The sequence below is a fragment of the Syngnathoides biaculeatus genome, chromosome 2 (genome assembly GCF_019802595.1).
Source record: "Syngnathoides biaculeatus isolate LvHL_M chromosome 2, ASM1980259v1, whole genome shotgun sequence".
NCBI classification, from domain to species: Eukaryota; Metazoa; Chordata; class Actinopteri; order Syngnathiformes; family Syngnathidae; genus Syngnathoides; species Syngnathoides biaculeatus.
In genome coordinates this window covers 25,277,180-25,294,994 of record NC_084641.1, presented here as the reverse complement: position 1 = coordinate 25,294,994, position 17,815 = coordinate 25,277,180, and the positions used below count along the sequence as shown (strand labels likewise).

Below are 17,815 nucleotides of genomic sequence, written 5' to 3'. Positions count from 1 at the left end.
ACGAGGAAGTGGAGTGCTATAGCCGAGCTGTAGCAGCATAGCTAAGCACTGCGGCTGCTGTTACACCATATTTTTACATCCGTAACCACCCGATTTCCGAATTGAGACATAGAATCTTGTTTGTGTTTTTGTTTTGTTTTGTTTTGTTTTTGCTACCGCGGAGAAATTCACCTGTGCACTTCCTCACCGATTCAGAAACTTGAAGCTTTAGGTACGTACAGTATGTAAACAGTTTGCCAGTTAACCAAATTCAAATCTTGCACCTGCTGCTTTTGGTGCGTAGCTATAAATTAGAGTGTGAATAACTGATGAAACTGACATTACATTAAAACTGACAATGACATTGATCCACCATGATCACGCAGTATGAGTGGCATCAACTTCCATTGCGCTCAAAACACCAATTGGCATATCTCTACCTATTGATCATCAAACAAGTCTCTACCTTTGACGCCCGACTCCCGCCTAAACAGTTGTTGGCACAACCTCAAAGCACAGGAATCATTGTTGTTTTCATGTATATACAGTTGATTGTGGAGTATACTGTACAATATTCTTTATATAAAGTGGGGGGATGATCAATGAAATCTGATTAAACGGGCTTTCTTTTCTTGCACAGCAAAGAGGAGATTTCACTCGGGGGCTGCTTTGGTCTATTGATCGGTCCTCAGGGATGAAGGCTGTGATGCGGAGGATGGGAGGAGAGCGCGAGGTGGAAGGATTCATGCAGCAAGAACAGGTCAAATGACACTGCCGAGCCATATGAGAATGACAGTAAAAAGGAGAGCGTTGATGCTCGCGAAGATAAGGACATTTTGTTTCTTCTTTTTTGTCTGTTTTGTTTCATTGTTTCCTTGTGCGCTGGGGATTTTAAAAATGTACATGAGATACAGAAATGTGGTATGGACATTCCGCGTGTACTGCACCGACTCCTTTTATTGAACACAGCTCACAAGTGACAAGAGTAACCTTAGCATGTAATTCCTCTGCTCACTCTCCAGGCATGGCCAAACAACCCTCAGTTTTTCCAGCTGTCACTTTAGTGCAAAACTTGGATTGGCCACATATTGATTTCTCATGCCTGGGGAGTGAGGCTCAAAAATGTTGTTGCAGAAAGGCCACTGTTGTTGTGTCGGACCTTGCATTATCCATCATTAGCGAATTACATCAACACAGTATGCGATGATGAAATGATAACGAGTTTCAGGATATCCTGCGATAGACATTTTATTTCTGCTTTTTGAAAGGATCTTTGACCGTGTTTCAGAAAGCTCTCTATTTTTCTCTTTCTCGTGAAATATAACCAAATTTTAGAGTGCTACTACATTGACGCCATGTTCAGAACCAAAATACACTTCTCTGCTTGTGATTTCATCACTCATTTGCGACCTGGGAGGAATCGATAAGCACAGTCATCAGGGAAGCAAACAAACAATTCCTCCATATCACATTACAGGAAACTGTTTCTCAAGAAGAACTGGGTTTTGAGTTCTATCTCTTTTTACCAGTCCACATAGAATTAGGGCCTCTTTATACTCACGTAGGCAGCAACCCTGGTGACATCACAGCAACTGTCCCGCTCATGGTTTGCGTTGATACCGGGGTGCAGCCGACAAGCATTTTTGAAAATGTGGTGCAGTTCTTTAAGGAAGTAGATTAGTGCCACCATGATTTGAATTTGAAATGCCACAGAAAACAAGATTTGAATTTGAAATGTAAAGTGATCACATTTTCGATAGTTGCTACAATTTTCTGTCTGAAATTCAACTGGCTACAATTTGCCGCCGAAAATTCACCGTCTGTGCCACCAGGCAGGGTTACTTCAGGTCAGAACCGAACAGCCAGCCAATCCAGTTACGCTTTCTTTGTCACGTGACGTCACAGACTAAGAAAGCGTAACTGGATCGGCTGGGTGTTCGGTTCTGACCCGGAGTAACCCTGCCTGGTGGCACAGACGGTGAATTTCAAACAGAGAACTGTAGCCAGTTGAATTGTGAACATGGGAAAGTTACACTGGAATACAACTATTGAAAATGTGATCACTTTACATTTCAAATTCAAATTCCTATTTTCTGTGGCATTTCAAATTCAAATCCTGGTGGCACGAATCTACTTCCAAAGTTCTTTTCCAAATCAGATGTGTCGCTACGAATGGTAAAGGATGGGACACCGCAGGGTAGTTTCTTCAGCACTTTTTGGTCATTTCTGGGAGCCGATTTTACTTCACTTTCCGCAACGAGGAACAAGGCAACAACAATGGTGATCGTGACAGTCTGCTTGGACAAATGGACCTAAATGACGAGATGATGCATTTATTTAGCTGCAAAATCGATCCAGAAGGCGCCGGCATAGGGGGTATGTGGAGCCATTAATATAGAGAGTGGAACTGTCAGTTTTTGCAGCCTGCCTGGCTCTCCAGCTATAAAATTTCAGCATTAGCAGCTATGAAAAGTTGTACATTTGCAATAACCTGATAGAAGTGATTGCCTAACGAAATCAAAATGCTTGTCCGCTCAGTGGTTTGTTGTTTCTGTAGAGTCTTTGATTTGTATATTATATGAATCAAAGAATCCAGCCGATATATTCATTTTAGTTGTTCCTGAAGATTCTTTTATTCATATAATATACAAATTCATAAAATATATTAATCAAAGTATGTACAGAAACAAAAAAATTGATATATCTGCTTTTGCATCTGAACTCTTCATATATCCATTTTCTGTTTTTCTGCACTGCATATCATCAGTAGGGTCTTAGGCGTGCTGGAGCCTATCCAAGCTATCTTCAGGTGAGCAGTGGGATACAGGCGGGGTGCTCGGGTGTTTTTTTTTCCCCCCGGGTACTCTGGTTTCCTCCCACACCAGACATGGTACGTTAATTGAAGACTCTAAATTGCCCTTCGGTGTGAATGTGTGCGGTCATGTTTTTCAAGTTCCCTGCGATGTGCCCAGTTCAGAGTGTGTCGCGTCTTCTTGCAGCTGGGATCGGCCCCACGCGCCTGCGACCCTGGTGAAGACAAGTGGTACAGAAAATAGATGGATAGATGGATGGATGGATGTGGCACGGGCCAGTATTTAAAACATTGAAGGCCAAGGGCAGATGTTACTAACAAGGCAACACATAAAAGATGGAATCTGATTGACTTCCCCAAAAATTAATCCACACACAATTGGAAGCGGGAGAATGAAGACAAAAAGAGTTAAATGAAAACAAGAGGTGGGCGCACTGGTTTTCTCCCACATCCCAAATCATACATTAATTGGAAACCCTCAATTGCCCCTAGGTGTGATTGTGAGTGCGACTGTTGTCTGTCTCCATGTGCCCTGCAATTGGCTGACAACCAGTTCAGGGTGTACACCGCCTCCTGCCCAATGACAGTTGAGATTGTCCACAGCACTCCCTCTCCCCTCGTCAGGGTAAGCGGGTCAGAAAATGGATGGATGGATGGATGGATGGATGGATGGACATGATGTACAGCTAGATGTGGAAACACCCAGCAACAGCATGTAGTATCCACTATATATACACTCAAAGTGGGATCTCGTTCGTGACCACACAGTCAAATGGTTTGATGAGCAATATCCCATTAGGCATAGACAATGGACCTAAAGGGTAGATGTGATGATGTAATATGACAATTGTTGCCCGATAGACTGCGAACAAATCACTCTTAATGCCACGTGGATGACTCCCCAGGCTGTGGAGCACAAATCCATCACCCCTAGCGCCCATTCAGGTGTGTAAAAAATAGAACATTACAACCAATTAAACCTTGCATCAACAAGTACACTCCGGCTTCTCTAAACTGCACTCCAGTCATGTGGCAAAGCCATTATTAATGTGGACGTGTTTTTCAGGTTGCAGTTGCGGATGTTTGCGTCAGTAACTTACTAATAACAAAATCAGAAAACAAAAATAGCTCATCATTTTTAGGCCGCAAGTACTCGTATACACGCTTTTTTGGTGAATCCACTAATTGTTAATGTAGAGAGCAAGCACATGCCGCCACCACTGCTTCACTGTACATTTGGTGTTCTTTTGTTGATGAGAAATGTGTGTGGAGCCTTTTGAATTTACGGCGAAAAAGGTCCGACTTATTTTCAATGAAATGCAACACATTCTCCCATTGCGAGATTACATGTGGGGTTTTGATTTTTTTGTTTTTCTTTGTAAGACAAGGTATCTATCTTGACCCCCTAACACAGAGCCTAGTCATTAAAAATGTGTTTAAAAAAAAAAGAGCGAAAGAGTCATGTAGGGCACAATTATGAAGCAGCCAATATTGGCCAGAAATTTCTCTAACTCCAGCAGTGTGGCTGTCGGGCTGACATGACCAATGCACTGCTTTTCTTTTCATCAATTTTGGAGGGACACACATTTCTTGATAATTGTACTATATTTTCTCTGCTGGGTGATAACTGCCTCTGCTTGTTTCCATCGTATACTCAAATCGTTGGAAGTTTGTCTGTACCCTTTTACCTACTGAAACTGTAGTACTGAACCATGCGATTCCACTAATGCTGCGAAAAAACCAGGTGAACCACGGCCTTTGCTGAAAGATGACTACAAAATGTCAGGGAAAGGCTACTAGAACAGATGATCAGTGGCACTTTAAAATGTGTCATTTGTTGCCGACTCCCTTAGAGAAAGCCCTTGACGGAGTACCAAGAGAGGAACTATGGTACTGCATGTGCAAGTCCGGTGTGGCGGAGAAATATGTTAGAATAGTACACAGGACATGTATGACGACAGCAGAACAGCGGTGAGATGTGCCATAGGAGTGTCAGAAGAATTTAAGGTGCAGGTGGGACTACATCAGGGATCTACTCTGAGCCCCTTCCTGTTTGCGGTCGTAACGGATAGGCTGACAAATGAGGTTAGACTGGACTCCCCTTGGACCATGATGTTCGCAGGTGATATTGTGGTCTGCAGTGAAAGGGAGCAGGTGGAGGAACAATTAGAATGGTGGAGTCATGAACTGGAAAGGAGAGAAATAAAGATTAGACAAAGTAAAACAGAGTATATGTATGTGAATGGTAGGGGTGGAGGAGGAAGAGTGAAACTCCAGGGAGAAGAGATAGTGAGGGTGGATGACTTCAAATACTTGGGGGCAACAATGGAGAGTGTGGTAAGAAAGTGAAGAAACGGGTCCAAGCGGGGTAGAACAGTTGGCGGAAGGTGTCTGGTGTCCTATGTGACAGAAGAGTCTTAGCTAGGATGAAGGGCAAAGTTTATAAAACCGTGGTGAGGCCGGGCATGATGTACGGATTAGAGACGGTGGCACTGAAGAAACAACAGGAAGCAGAACTTGAGGTAGCAGAAATGAAGATACTGAGGTTCTCGCTTAGAGTGAGCAGGTTGGATAGGATTAGAAATGAGCTCATTAGAGGGACAACCAAAGTTGAATGTTTTGGAGACAAGTTTAGAGAGACCAGACTTCCATGGTTTAGACATGTCCAGAGGCGAGAGAGTGAGTATCTTGGTAGAAGGGCGCTAAGGATGGAGCTGCCAGACAAAAGAGCGGGAGTAAGACCAAAGAAAAGGTTGATGGATGTTGTGAGGGAGGACATGAAGACTGTAGGGGTTAGAGAGTAAGATGCACGAGATAGGCTTAAATGGAAATAGATTGGGACAAGCCAAAAGGAAAAGAAGAAGAACATTTTATCGGTCACATTAATAGTGGAAAATGTTTGTAAATGATCTACCTTGGTTTCACTTTATGTCACACAAACATACCATTTGAAGACTGCACACAGTGTAGCTGTCTCATACTGTATTTTTTCTAACTTTAGTACAGTTTATCAATAAAATTATAATTTAACACTAGCTACATATAAAACCATATTCTAGATTTTTATTCGGCTTGAAGATTCAACATGAAACGTGACTCATTTCTGTTGATTCAAGGGCTACAAACTGCCTTCTCTGTCAGTAACTACATGTAAGACTTTTGAAAAGACTCATTTTTTAGCTAGACTCAATTTTATAAACCCAATTTAACCCTAACTCACCATAATTTGAGGACCCCCCCCCCCTCCACCAGTCATTTCGCAAAGAAAATTGTCGCAATACATGTTTCAGAAGCCTTGACAGACTCTCTCTCTGTTAGCAAGGGCTTTTTCTAGGTATTGCCACTTTTTTCTCGCAGTATGGAACATACAGGTATTCATTCATTCATTTTCGGACCCGCTTATCCTCACAAGGGTCACGGGAGTGCTGGAGCGAATCCCAGTTGTCTTTGGGCGGCAGGCGGGGTACACCCTGAACTGGTTGCCAGCCAGTCGCAGGGCACATGGAGACCGACAACAGTCATACTTAAAATCACACCGAGGGGCAATTTCGCATCTCCAATTAATGTTGCTTGTTTTTGGGACGTGGGAACCGGAGTGGACTTGGAAAATATGCAAACTCCACACAGGGAGGGCCAGGATTCAAAACCCGGTACTCAGAACTGTGAGGCCAACGCTCTTAACCAGTTGCCTCACTTGTGCCGCCACATACAGGTATATTTTAGGTTAACTGGATGTGGTTGTAGCCTGCCACTTAAATTCTTTGGAAAAATGAAAATATTTGAATTCCCAAGTATTTTAAAGGGTCCCAAATTGCCTCAAACACAGAATTAATAAGCTCTTAAGGTTTTTGTATTGTCAGCAAGAATACGATGGTCATTTTGGATCAGGACTATTGCGGCCAATAAAGATGAAATTAATAATACAACAGGGGGGTTAAGTAAAATATGTAATTTTATGGAATAATCACACAATAGCCCATTGGGAGTTTTAGGGAAATGACATCAGTTGGAGGAATAAAAGCCTTTTTTTTTTCCACCAGCCATCAATGCTGTAATAATTGCACAGCTCAATTTTCACGTAAGAGCCTTTCAATAATGTAGAAAATACATTCAGTCCTCTGTAGAGATTTTCTTTTCTGTCAGCCTTGATAACATTCAAGATGCAAATGTATATATTTTCCGAGCTGCGTGAAGCACAAGTTTGAAACTCAAAGGCCCTGGGGCCAGATCCGCCCCTGCCAATTATTTTTTTTTGTCACCAACTCAAATGAGTTTTTAAACTTTTATGTTTCTTGCTAAATTAATTTTATTTCATTAGACAGAAAAAACGTTCCGAAATTGCTCAATTTCTTCATGTTTTACGGCTGTTAGAAACATTTTTTTTTTCAACAACATCCCTTCTCATCATAAACTAAACAATGATGTCACAATTTTCCCTTTTTTCCAAATTTCTTGTTAATAGTATAACGGGATTATACATTTAGGGAAATGAGTTTAACACCCCAGTCTCAGTTAACCTCTTCATTATAATATTTGTTGTTGTGTGTACTTTGTGTTTGCAAGTGATCCCATCCCTTTCCATCTCATCTGTATGCGGCCCACTTGTCCCACGGAGGGCCAACTCTGCGCTAAGTGTAGCTTGTACGGGGCTCGGTATAGCATGATTGTTACCTTTGAGTAAATCAGAATTCAATTCCGGATTCCTCCAAGAAAATATCACAATAATACATCTCCCCGAGATTCCACTTGGGCCACTGTCACCGAGCTCCCCGACTCATCGGCGCCCCTGTAATGTCTCAATAACGTCTCCGCCAGACACGTGATGAAACATTAACTGAATGAATTGAATTGCCTACGGGAGAGGGGGGAAAAAAATAAGGCGAAAGTAATTTTAGATGCATGAAATCTAAAGGTGCTTACACACTGTTTGCATTGGTGTGAATATGAAAATGCCTGTGTTTTCTTTTACATTTGCTGTATTATTCATGCACCACAGATATGCAATTGTGTGAGAGGCAAAACCAAGCTCAGAAATGAAAGCCCTGCGATGCGATTTTTTTTTTTTTTCTTTTTTCTGTGATGTGTCGCGTTTTTGATTACCTCATCTCCGTCCTTGCTGTGTATTGAAATGTTGAATAGCGGTAATGAGATTGGAACTGAATAACAATGATAGTATTCCATAATATATTACTGCGCCATACACAATAATGTGGTTTCACGCTTTCCTGTGATTAGAGTTACAAATTTAACACTTGTTAGGTGTAAACAGCACTGTGGGGAATAATTTGTCAGGCGTGTAGAATAATATTCAGTGTAAGCTTCCATGATGCCTGCCACTTCGATAACACTCTTCATCATCCCATCTGCTGTTTTTCCCGTGATCATAATCTTTGTAGAAAAGAAGCAGGTTTAATTATCGCACAAACGCATTTCATGGGAAAGAAACAACGTAAAACTAGAATGAAAATCTCACTGTTTGTCTCAAAAACCAGCCAGCATCATGAAGTGCTTTAATGCGGACTCTTTCATGTTCTTGCTCCATCTTTCATCTACCTTTATGGTCGTAGAGTATAACATGATATTTTTGCTGCATCTGTGGATCATGCTAAAAATAGCACACACGTATCTGTCATTGAACCAGCGGCTTGGGGTCGGGCCCAAATTCAGGACTTCTAGGCAACGGCCTAATGTTCAGAGTTGGTTTACGGCAAAAACAGGTCGACACACAGTTTAAGCCGTCCAAGAAGGCAGAGGCACAAAAATGCTAGACTAAAGGCGGGATCCATAAACATGAAACAAGGTCCGATGACTAAGAACTTTCGTCTTCGAAGACGTGGATCAACAAAAGGGCACAGACTCGCTGTGACAAGGATAGCTCTACACTATACTTATTTTCACTCGTGGCGAATCCAACTTGCATTAAATACAACGCAACAAACTGGCAAATGCTAGTGACAAAACTCCAACTTAAATGCCAAAAGTCAGAGTATTTTAAATATAGGAGGCAACATGAACCCTAAAACTGTTTGGGAGCACCATTCAGCTTTCAACATGTATTGCGAAAGATATTCTGCAAGCAATAATTCAGTTTTACTCCAAGAAAAACAGACGAGGATATCATTGTGGGTTGAAAACATATGAAACAAAGTTGGATGCTCCATTTGACTTTTATAGTTAATAGTTGGCCTGGTGTGTATTTGTATTGTAATGTATCTTTTTGTTTGTTGACATTTTCAATGTGAGTTTGCAAAAACACAAAATTGTTCTTCAAAATGTTATGATGGGATTGTAATCTGAACCTTTTTAATGAGCCACGTAACTGCAATGGATGACACTGATTGACCACAGCGGATAGTCTGATGTTGCTCACAGTGGTCAAAGGGGGCGCTCAAGGCCTTAGTGTGTTTGCTCAGACACGTAAAAAATTAGAGGGAACATTTGAGTGCCACCACCCAGAGCAGTGCACGCCCCTCACGGCAGTTTCCAGGCCTTGTTCACGACACACTCATTTAAAAGATGTATGATTGTTTTATAGAACTTAAATTTGGGATGAACTTGGTTTTCATGTAAAACGAAACCACTGATGAAAGGTTGTTTGCTCACGTCCTGAAGATGGCGACCTGCTTTTGAACTCAAATGTACTAGTGTGGGAATGCAGTATTTTGTTTATACTCTACAATTTGACGCAATTTAGTAATAAAGAGATCAATGGAGAGCAAAGCAGCCATCTCATGTAGCTGATCATAAGAGGGAGGAGAAACTAGTCCTCTCTGATGCCGTCAGCAGGGTGAGCAAGAATTTTATCGGTGATTAAAACTGCTTTTCTCATTGCTGTCTGCATACACGAAGACACAGGGGCTGCTATCTCTGCACACTGACTTACAAATAAGACGCTTAAGCGCCGCTGATGTTCAAAACTGATGAGTCTTCTTTCCGCTCAGCTATGATGGACTTGTTTTAGTGGCTGTGTGTTTCTCTGGTTGTGTACTCCACTTGATGCAGTTTGACCGCCTCTGTAAGGAATACAACACGGAGAAAATACAGAGTTTGTCAGACCACCGGTTGGCCAGTCAATTGGTTTGTAATGAAAATGATTGCATGGAGATTGGTATGTTGATCCCAAAAGAAGGCCGGTACTGTGTAGACTGCCATTTCACAACATACTGTACTTGAAGTTCTTCTAAGGTTTGTGCATTGCTCATCCTCAGACCACTTTGGACTTAAACAGAGGAGGTGTGCATGCACCTGTCATGAACCAACGGTGCGGGGCTGGGGCCAAATGCAGCACTCCGAGACGAGGGCATGGTGTTAGGCGTAGTTTTATTCAAAGCTGAGGTCATACATGTAAGCAGTCTGAGAAGGCAGAGGCACAACAACGCTAGCCTATAAGCAAAATCCATGAAAGCAAACGTGAAGCGAGGTCTGATGACTAGGGGACAAACTTGGAAACATCAACTAAGACGGGACTAAACTATGGTGGCACAGAATCGCTGTGACGAGGATAGCTCACACTACACTTTCTCTCGGTGGTGGAGATTCCTGCTGGCAGTGAACGCAACTCACTAACACAAGGCAACGAAGTGGCCAATGCCAGTGACAAAACTCCAACTTAAATACTTAGTCTAATCGCAGTGCCTTATGCGAAACAGCTGTGACCGCTGACAGGTGTCAGAGATGAGACCACCCAAAGCGGTGGCCATGCCACGCCCCTCATGACCGTGGTCCATTCTTGCTCATGACAACACCATTGTTACTACATTTCAGGTTCAAGTCTGTAAGTGCATGTTTGCGCAATATTCCTCCTGTGTTTGTCGTAATGTTCCGGAGGTTTCGCACCAGAATTGAGCCATCTGGCAATCTTTATACTCATTTAAATTTGGATTGTAAAGATGGTGATAACAGGATTTGTGTACCGCCTGGCATTCAATCATTTTTATTGTTGATTACGTTGCTGTGCGCACGTGCGGCCGGCGTGCTTACGTGCATTCAGTCAGCACGGTCACAAAAAAAAAAAAAAAGGGTTGCACGTGCACGGGGGTGGATGACATTTACATCACGTTGGTAACCTGTAACCTGCAGACACGGGGATGTGATAAGCATGATTAGGTTCTTACCTTGTACCTCTGACAAGGCTGAAAGCAGACAGGCACAGTTCTGAGGCCACACATCATGGCCACGCGAGATAGTTCACATGATGAAAAGATGAAGAAGAACAAGTTATATGGCGAAGGACGCTATAAAGGAAATGGATTCGTGACTTTGAGATCGTGTCTGCAATACAATGTTGCAGTCTGTAAGAGGTTTGGAAAATATTACCAGAATGAATGAAAAAAAAAAAAAACATTTAAAATACCAAATTTGAATAGCTGTACCAGCAGTACTTTTTTAGTGGTATGTTAAACTAATTTGAAACGGCATCTTTTAATAGCTGTATGTGTCATAAATGTGTTATTATAGTGCTGTTTTGGTTTTTAGTCCGAGATTGACCCCACCTACAAGGTAAAAAAAAAAAAAAGTGTATTTAAGAGTACATGCTTGGCCAATTAAGATAAATATGAGATTGAGTATGAGAGAGCAAAATGTCACATGTCATATTGAATTGCTATAGCAAAGAAATATTCAAGTCAGCGTAAGTATATCCATCTATCCATCCATTTTCTTAGTTGCTTATCCTCAATGTTGCATGTTTTTTTAGATGTCGGAGGAAACCTGAGTGCCCGGAGAAAACTCGCAAAGGCACGGCGGAGAACAAACTCCACACAGGCGGGTCTGGGATTGAATCCGGGACCTCAGAACTGTGAGTCCAATTTTTTTTTCCAGCCGCTCCACCATGCCGCCAGTGTTAACATAATTGCTATTAATATTGACATCAGTCTAGTGTTGCATCAAGTACCGATACCAGTACCATACTGGGATATTTTGAGATAAAAATAGAAGAGTATCAGTACCATATGAGTTCAGCGCTGTTTTATTTTTTTCAGCACCTGCAGGTAAAAAACAAATCAGCGCTCAACTCATGTTGTTTTATAGGTCAGTTCCCCCTAAATCGACAGTCAGCCAATGTACTTCCTGTCTCCTGGAGAGTTGTGTGTGCAGATGACTGCGTGGGAGGCAAAAGAACAAAATGACATCAAACTGCCAATTAGCTCCTGCCTCGTTTAGATAAGTTATCATGCGTTAGCCGCCAGGACGTAAGTAAGCATAGTCACTGTTATGTGCAATGGATTCTCCCGTTGTTTTGGGAAAACTCTGCATTTGATGCACTCGAGAATCCGCTTTACCGGTAGGAGAAATCAATCAAATCAATAACACGAAACGACATAGCACGGATGCGCGCCAATAGAAGCCCAGCTTGGAGCGCTCCCACCCACATACAGGCGACATTTGTCATCGGAGATCAGTCTGAAAAGAATAAAAAACTCAACCTGATGGAAAAAAGGAAAACCACTTATTATCCAAGTAATAATACAATCATATAATAAGATATAATTTACAATTTTCAGCGGTATCACCTGGCCTCGCTTTTAAAATTTTCAGTGCTGAAAAAGTTCATCACCGGAAGGGGGGCGCGCCCGAAAAACTTTGAAAAGCACTGGGTTAATTTCCTGTAGGTGTGAATGTGAGTGTGAAAGGTTGTTTGTTATGTGCACTCCGATTGGTTAGGAACCAGTTCAGGGTGTACCCCACCTCTCGCCCGAAGATATCTGGGATAGGCGCCAACACCCCCGTGACCCTAGTGAGGACAAGTGGTACGGAAAATAGATTGTCCTGTACGCGACACAACTATATTTTTGTTTCCATTTTTTGAGAAAAAGAAACTTACAATATCTTTCATTGTTATTGTCATTGTTATGGCCTGTACTTTATTGTCACAAGCCAACAGTGCACGGACGGACCCGAATGCAGGACTCCAAGACGAGGACATAATGTTCAGTGGGTTTTATTATAAACGAAAGTTGTGCACTACAACACAGTCCAAGAAGGCAGGACCCAAAACACAAGAAACAATGTCCGATAACTATGAGTCAACTAAAGAGCATAACCAAAAGCGTGACTGGACTATAATGGCGTAGTGGCGGAGTAACCCTGGATGCGGGAAAGCGTACTCAACGAACTGGCAAATGCCAGTGACAAAACTCCCAACTTAAATACATTGTCTAATCATAGTGCCTCATATGACACAGCTGTGACCGGTCAGAGATGAAACTGGCCACGCCCCTTTTGGCTTTGGTCCAGCCTTGCTCTTGACACTTTATAATGTTACCTTTCACCCAAATGTTTATTGCAACTGACCCAGACTTTGGGGTCAATCGTAACGACGCATTTCTCTTTGTGTTGCACGAGCATTTTCTTTGCCACTTATTAGCTGAAACATGAAGCTAGTTTGTGTTGTAAAACCCTACGTTCGAAAGAGCGAAAAGGTCGGGACGTAATTGTTACAATTGTCACATTGTCAATAACCAATCACACGAACATTTACGCCTATTGACAATTTCAAAATGCTTATTTTCGGAATGTGGATGAAGCCAGAGTACCGCGACAAAATACGTACACGCAAACTACACATAGGATGGCCAGAGTTCAGAGTTGAACCCGTGACCTCAGAACTGTGAGGCAGACGGATGACCTTGACCACCATACCGCCCCTATTCTATTCATTGTATTATAATTACATCAGAAACTTCATTCTATTCCTCGGTTTGATTTTCTATTCACGGCATTCACAAGGGCATATAACCAGGTGTCTGGTTGTCATGACAACACCGTTTTGAGAACGATTACATTGACTACATGAGCGAAAAACATTACCTCATTTTTTGTTTTATATCACGTTCTGTTATACGTTATGTATATATATATATATACACTGTATATATCACACACGCACGCACACATCTCTCTCGCTCTCTCTCTCTCTATAAATATATCCATCCATCCATTTTCTTAGCCGCTTCTCCTCACAAGGGTTGCGGGGAGTGTTGTAGGCTATCCCAGCTATCAACGGGCAGGAGGCGGGGTACACCTTGAACTGGTTGCCAGCAAATCGCAGGGCACATCGAGACAAACAGCTACCATCACAATCACACCTAGGGGCAATTTAGAGTGTCCAATTAATGTTGCCTGTTTTCGGGATGTGGGAGGAAACCGGAGTGCTCGGAGAAAACCCACGCAGGCAGGGGGAGAAGATGCAAACACCACACAGGCGGAGCCGGGATCGAACCCGGGTCCTCAGAACTTTGAGGCCAATGCTTTACCGTGCTGCCTATATATATATCCATCCATCCATCCATTTCTTTGTGGCTTATCCTCACGAGGATCGTGAGGAGTGCTGGAGCCTATCCCAGCTGTAAACTGGCAGGAGGCGGGGTACATCCTGAACTGGTTGCCAGCCAATCGCAGGGCACGTAGAAACAAATCACACCTTGGGGCAATTTAGAGTGTCCAATTAATGTTGCCTGTTTTTGGGATGTGGGAGGAAACCGGAGTGCCCGGAGAAAAGCCACGCAGGCAGGGGGAGAAAATGCAAACTCCACACAGCCGGAGCCGGGATCGAACCCCGGTCCTCAGAACTGTGAGGCCAACGCTTTACAGCTGAGCACTACAAGCTGGAAACTTTTAAATAGTTAAAGTAGGTGTTCCTGCTTCTCAAAAAAAGGATAATTTCTGAATCTGAAAAAAACCCACCTCCATTCCACTTCCTCGTATGAGTCATTTTTGACAGCAACTAATTCCCATTTTACACTTCACTGAAGGGACACCTGAAAACAGCCAACAAATTATTTAAACAAAACATTAAAGTGATCCTTCCTGCGGTGAAGCAAAACAAGATTTCATCGAAAGAAAAGCAGTTTTGTACTGCGTGGGAGGTGGAAACGAGTCGGAAACAAACCAAACGCTGGGACTGCTGGCATCCGAGGAGGTGAGATATTTCAGCACGGAGAGACAGACTTGGAGATAAAGGTTCAGAAACCGCGACAACAGAGGACAGCTGAGACACGTAAAAAGATGCAATGGAAAAAAAAAAAAAACAAGATAAATAGCTTTGATAGGGAAAATTGCCCTTTTGGCCCTGTCGTCTTCCTCCTTCTTTTAGGTGCTGTGAGAGATGAAAACTGAAAGTGTTAATTGTCTGTTATCACATGAAAGCAATGCACCATGTGAAATAAATGACCCCCCACCCACCCCCATAAAAAGACCCACATACATTTTAATGACAAAACGTCATCAATGTGACACCTGCTTCTTCTACACATCTTCAGAACAATTTGGAAGTTAACTGTCGCAGTAAATCTATTCATTTATTTTGTTTTGATGTATCAACATGTTCATAAAGTAAGAATTTGATATCGACTGTAAGTTGCATTCTCAATATCAATGATTCTCAACTGCTGTATGTGTGTTGCAGACAGCTAGAAAAAATGTCTGTATTTGTTAGTGTTCGGATTTTTTTGGGTACAGTACAGAGGCGTATCAAGTTCCCACATGGATTATATAGAAGGCGACGAGAAATCACTAGTTTAAAATTTAAAAATCACCCTCTGACGAGCAGGTGTCATGGCGAGCAGTACTCTTTTGGCGGTGTGTTAAATTCATTTGAAATGCCATCTAAATATATAACACACTATGCAGAGGTTCGTTTTTAAAACAAAAAAAAATACTCTATTGTTGGTAACGTATATAAAAGTTGGTAGTGATTTTGCAACAATAGTAAAATGTAGGTCACAAGATAACAACAGTTGAGAACCAAAGTGTCAAGAGTGAAGTTAAAATTCCAAAAATGGACACACAGCAAACCACAGGCAGGTCAAATAATCATGTAATACACAGAAGAGTCACAATGTTCCCTGATGCGGTGCCACTTCCACCTTAAATTCTTCTGACACACCTGCGGCACATCTCACCGCTGTTCTGCTGCCCTCATACATGTCATGTACTATTCTAACATATTTCTCCGCCACACCGGACTTGCGCGTGCAGTACCACAGTTCCTCTCTTGGTACTCTGTCATAGGCTTTCTCTAGGGCTACAAAGACACAATGTAGCTCCTTCTGACCTTCTCTGTAATTTTCCACGAGCATCCTCAATGCAAATAATGCATCTGTGGTACTATTTCTAGGCATGAAACCATACAGTACTTTTGCTTGCAGATACTTACTTCTGTCCTGAGTTTGGCCTCCACTACTCTTTCCCATAGCTTTATTGTGTGGCTCATCATCGTTATTCCTCTGTCATTTCCACAGTTCTGAACATCGCCTTTGCTCTTAAAAATGGGAACTCGTACCCTTTTCCTCCATTCTTCTGGCATTTTCTCTCCCGCTAGTACTCTATTGAATAAGCTGGTCAAAAACGCCACAGCCACGTCTCCAAATTGCTTCCATACCTCCACTGGTATGTCGTCAGAGCCAATTGTCTTTCCATTTTTCATCCTGTTCAGTGCCTTTCTAACTTCCCCCTTACTAATTATTGCCACTTCCTCGTCATTCACGCGTGCCTCTTCTACTCTTCCTTCTTTCCCATTTTCTTCATTCATTAACTTCTCAAAGTACTCTTTCCATCTACTTAGCACACTACTGGTATCTGTTAACATATTTCCATTGCTATCCTGAATCACCTGCTGCACATCCTTCCCAACTCTATCCCTCTGTCTGGCCAAACTGTCAAGATCCTTTTCTCCTTCTTTTGTATCCAACCTGGTGTACATGTCGTCAGATGCCTCTTGTTTAGCCTTTGCCACCTCCAGCCATGATGTACAGATTAGAGACGGTGGCACTGAAGGAACAACAGGAAGCAAAACTTGAGCTAGCAGAAATGAAGATGCTGAGGTTCTTGCTTGGAGTGACCAGGTTGGATAGGACTAGAAATGAGCTCATTCGAAGCCAAAGTTGGATGTTTTGGAGACAAGGTTAGAGAGAGCAGACTTCGATGGTTTGGACATGTCCAGAGGCAAGACAGTGAGTGTATTGGTAAAAGGGTGCAAAAGAGCAAGAGGAAGACCAAAGAATAGGTTGATGGATGTTGTGAGGGAGGACATGAAGACTGTGGGTGTTAGAGAGGAAGATGCACGAGTTAGGCTCAAATGGAAAAAGATGGCACAGCGTGGCAACCCCCAATCGGGACAAGCCGAAAGGAAAAGAAGATATTGTTTCACAAAGTCACATTAGTGTAGGGTAATGTATATTCATGAAGTTATTTCCTTCTATGATAATATTATATCGTCTAATTAAAATGAATAATTACAGCCATTGTGCAGCTCAAAATTAAAACAAGACAAAACTAAAAATAAACATGAACATATGTCACAGACCCACCCGCAGGACACAATATGTACGCGTTCAATTTAAAATGAATTCAGCTCAAGCACCAATCAAATATTCATGAGTACATCCCCACGGCTGTAAGAAATACAGCATATGGTCATTGCCCCATTGCTTCTTTACACTTCGGCATCAAGTGGTCCGGACTTCGGTACCCCAGCAGTGTTTCAGCATCCGGTTCATTCTTTGGGCAAGAGCAAATCTACTATTTTTAGTTGTTTATTTGTTGGAGCCCATCAGTGATCAGCCGGAGTTCCATTAAGCCCCTTTGGAGCGCACAAAAGCGCTTCTGAAGACCTGCTTAAGATGAGAAAAAAAAAAAAAAAAAAAAGAAACGCCTTTAAAGCCTCTGCCGCCTCTTTGTCTGAGCTGAGATAGCCATCATTTCCCTGTCTATTCAAAGGGTTTCAAATGGTCAGAGGGTAGTGAATTGAATTTATCCTTTATATTTCTTGAGCTTATTCTCTTCTTTTTTTGAGGGGGGGGGAACCTAAATTTTCTCCTTGTCCCTTATGATTTGAAGAAGCTGTATTATATATCCTCAGTGTCACCTTCAGATAACTAACCTGTCAATAATGTACAGTGAAGAAAATCAGTATTTGAACACCCTGCTATATTGCAAGTTCTCCCACTTAGAAATCATGGAGGGGTCTGAATTTTTTTTATCATAGATGCATGTCCACTGTGGGAGAGATAATCTAAAAAGAAA

At 42.2% G+C, this 17,815-nt stretch overlaps 1 protein-coding gene across 2 annotated transcripts in view; it reads left to right on the top strand.

Moving 5' to 3' along the window:
• Window positions 1-17,815, top strand: part of LOC133512855 (cadherin-4-like) — a 374,466-nt gene continuing 356,651 nt past the window's right edge. For both annotated transcript variants that reach the window (XM_061842843.1, XM_061842868.1), the window contains exons 1-3: window positions 1-211; window positions 620-739; window positions 11,487-11,588. The gene's annotated coding sequence lies outside the window, so the exon portion shown is untranslated. The remainder of the gene's footprint in view (window positions 212-619; window positions 740-11,486; window positions 11,589-17,815) is intronic.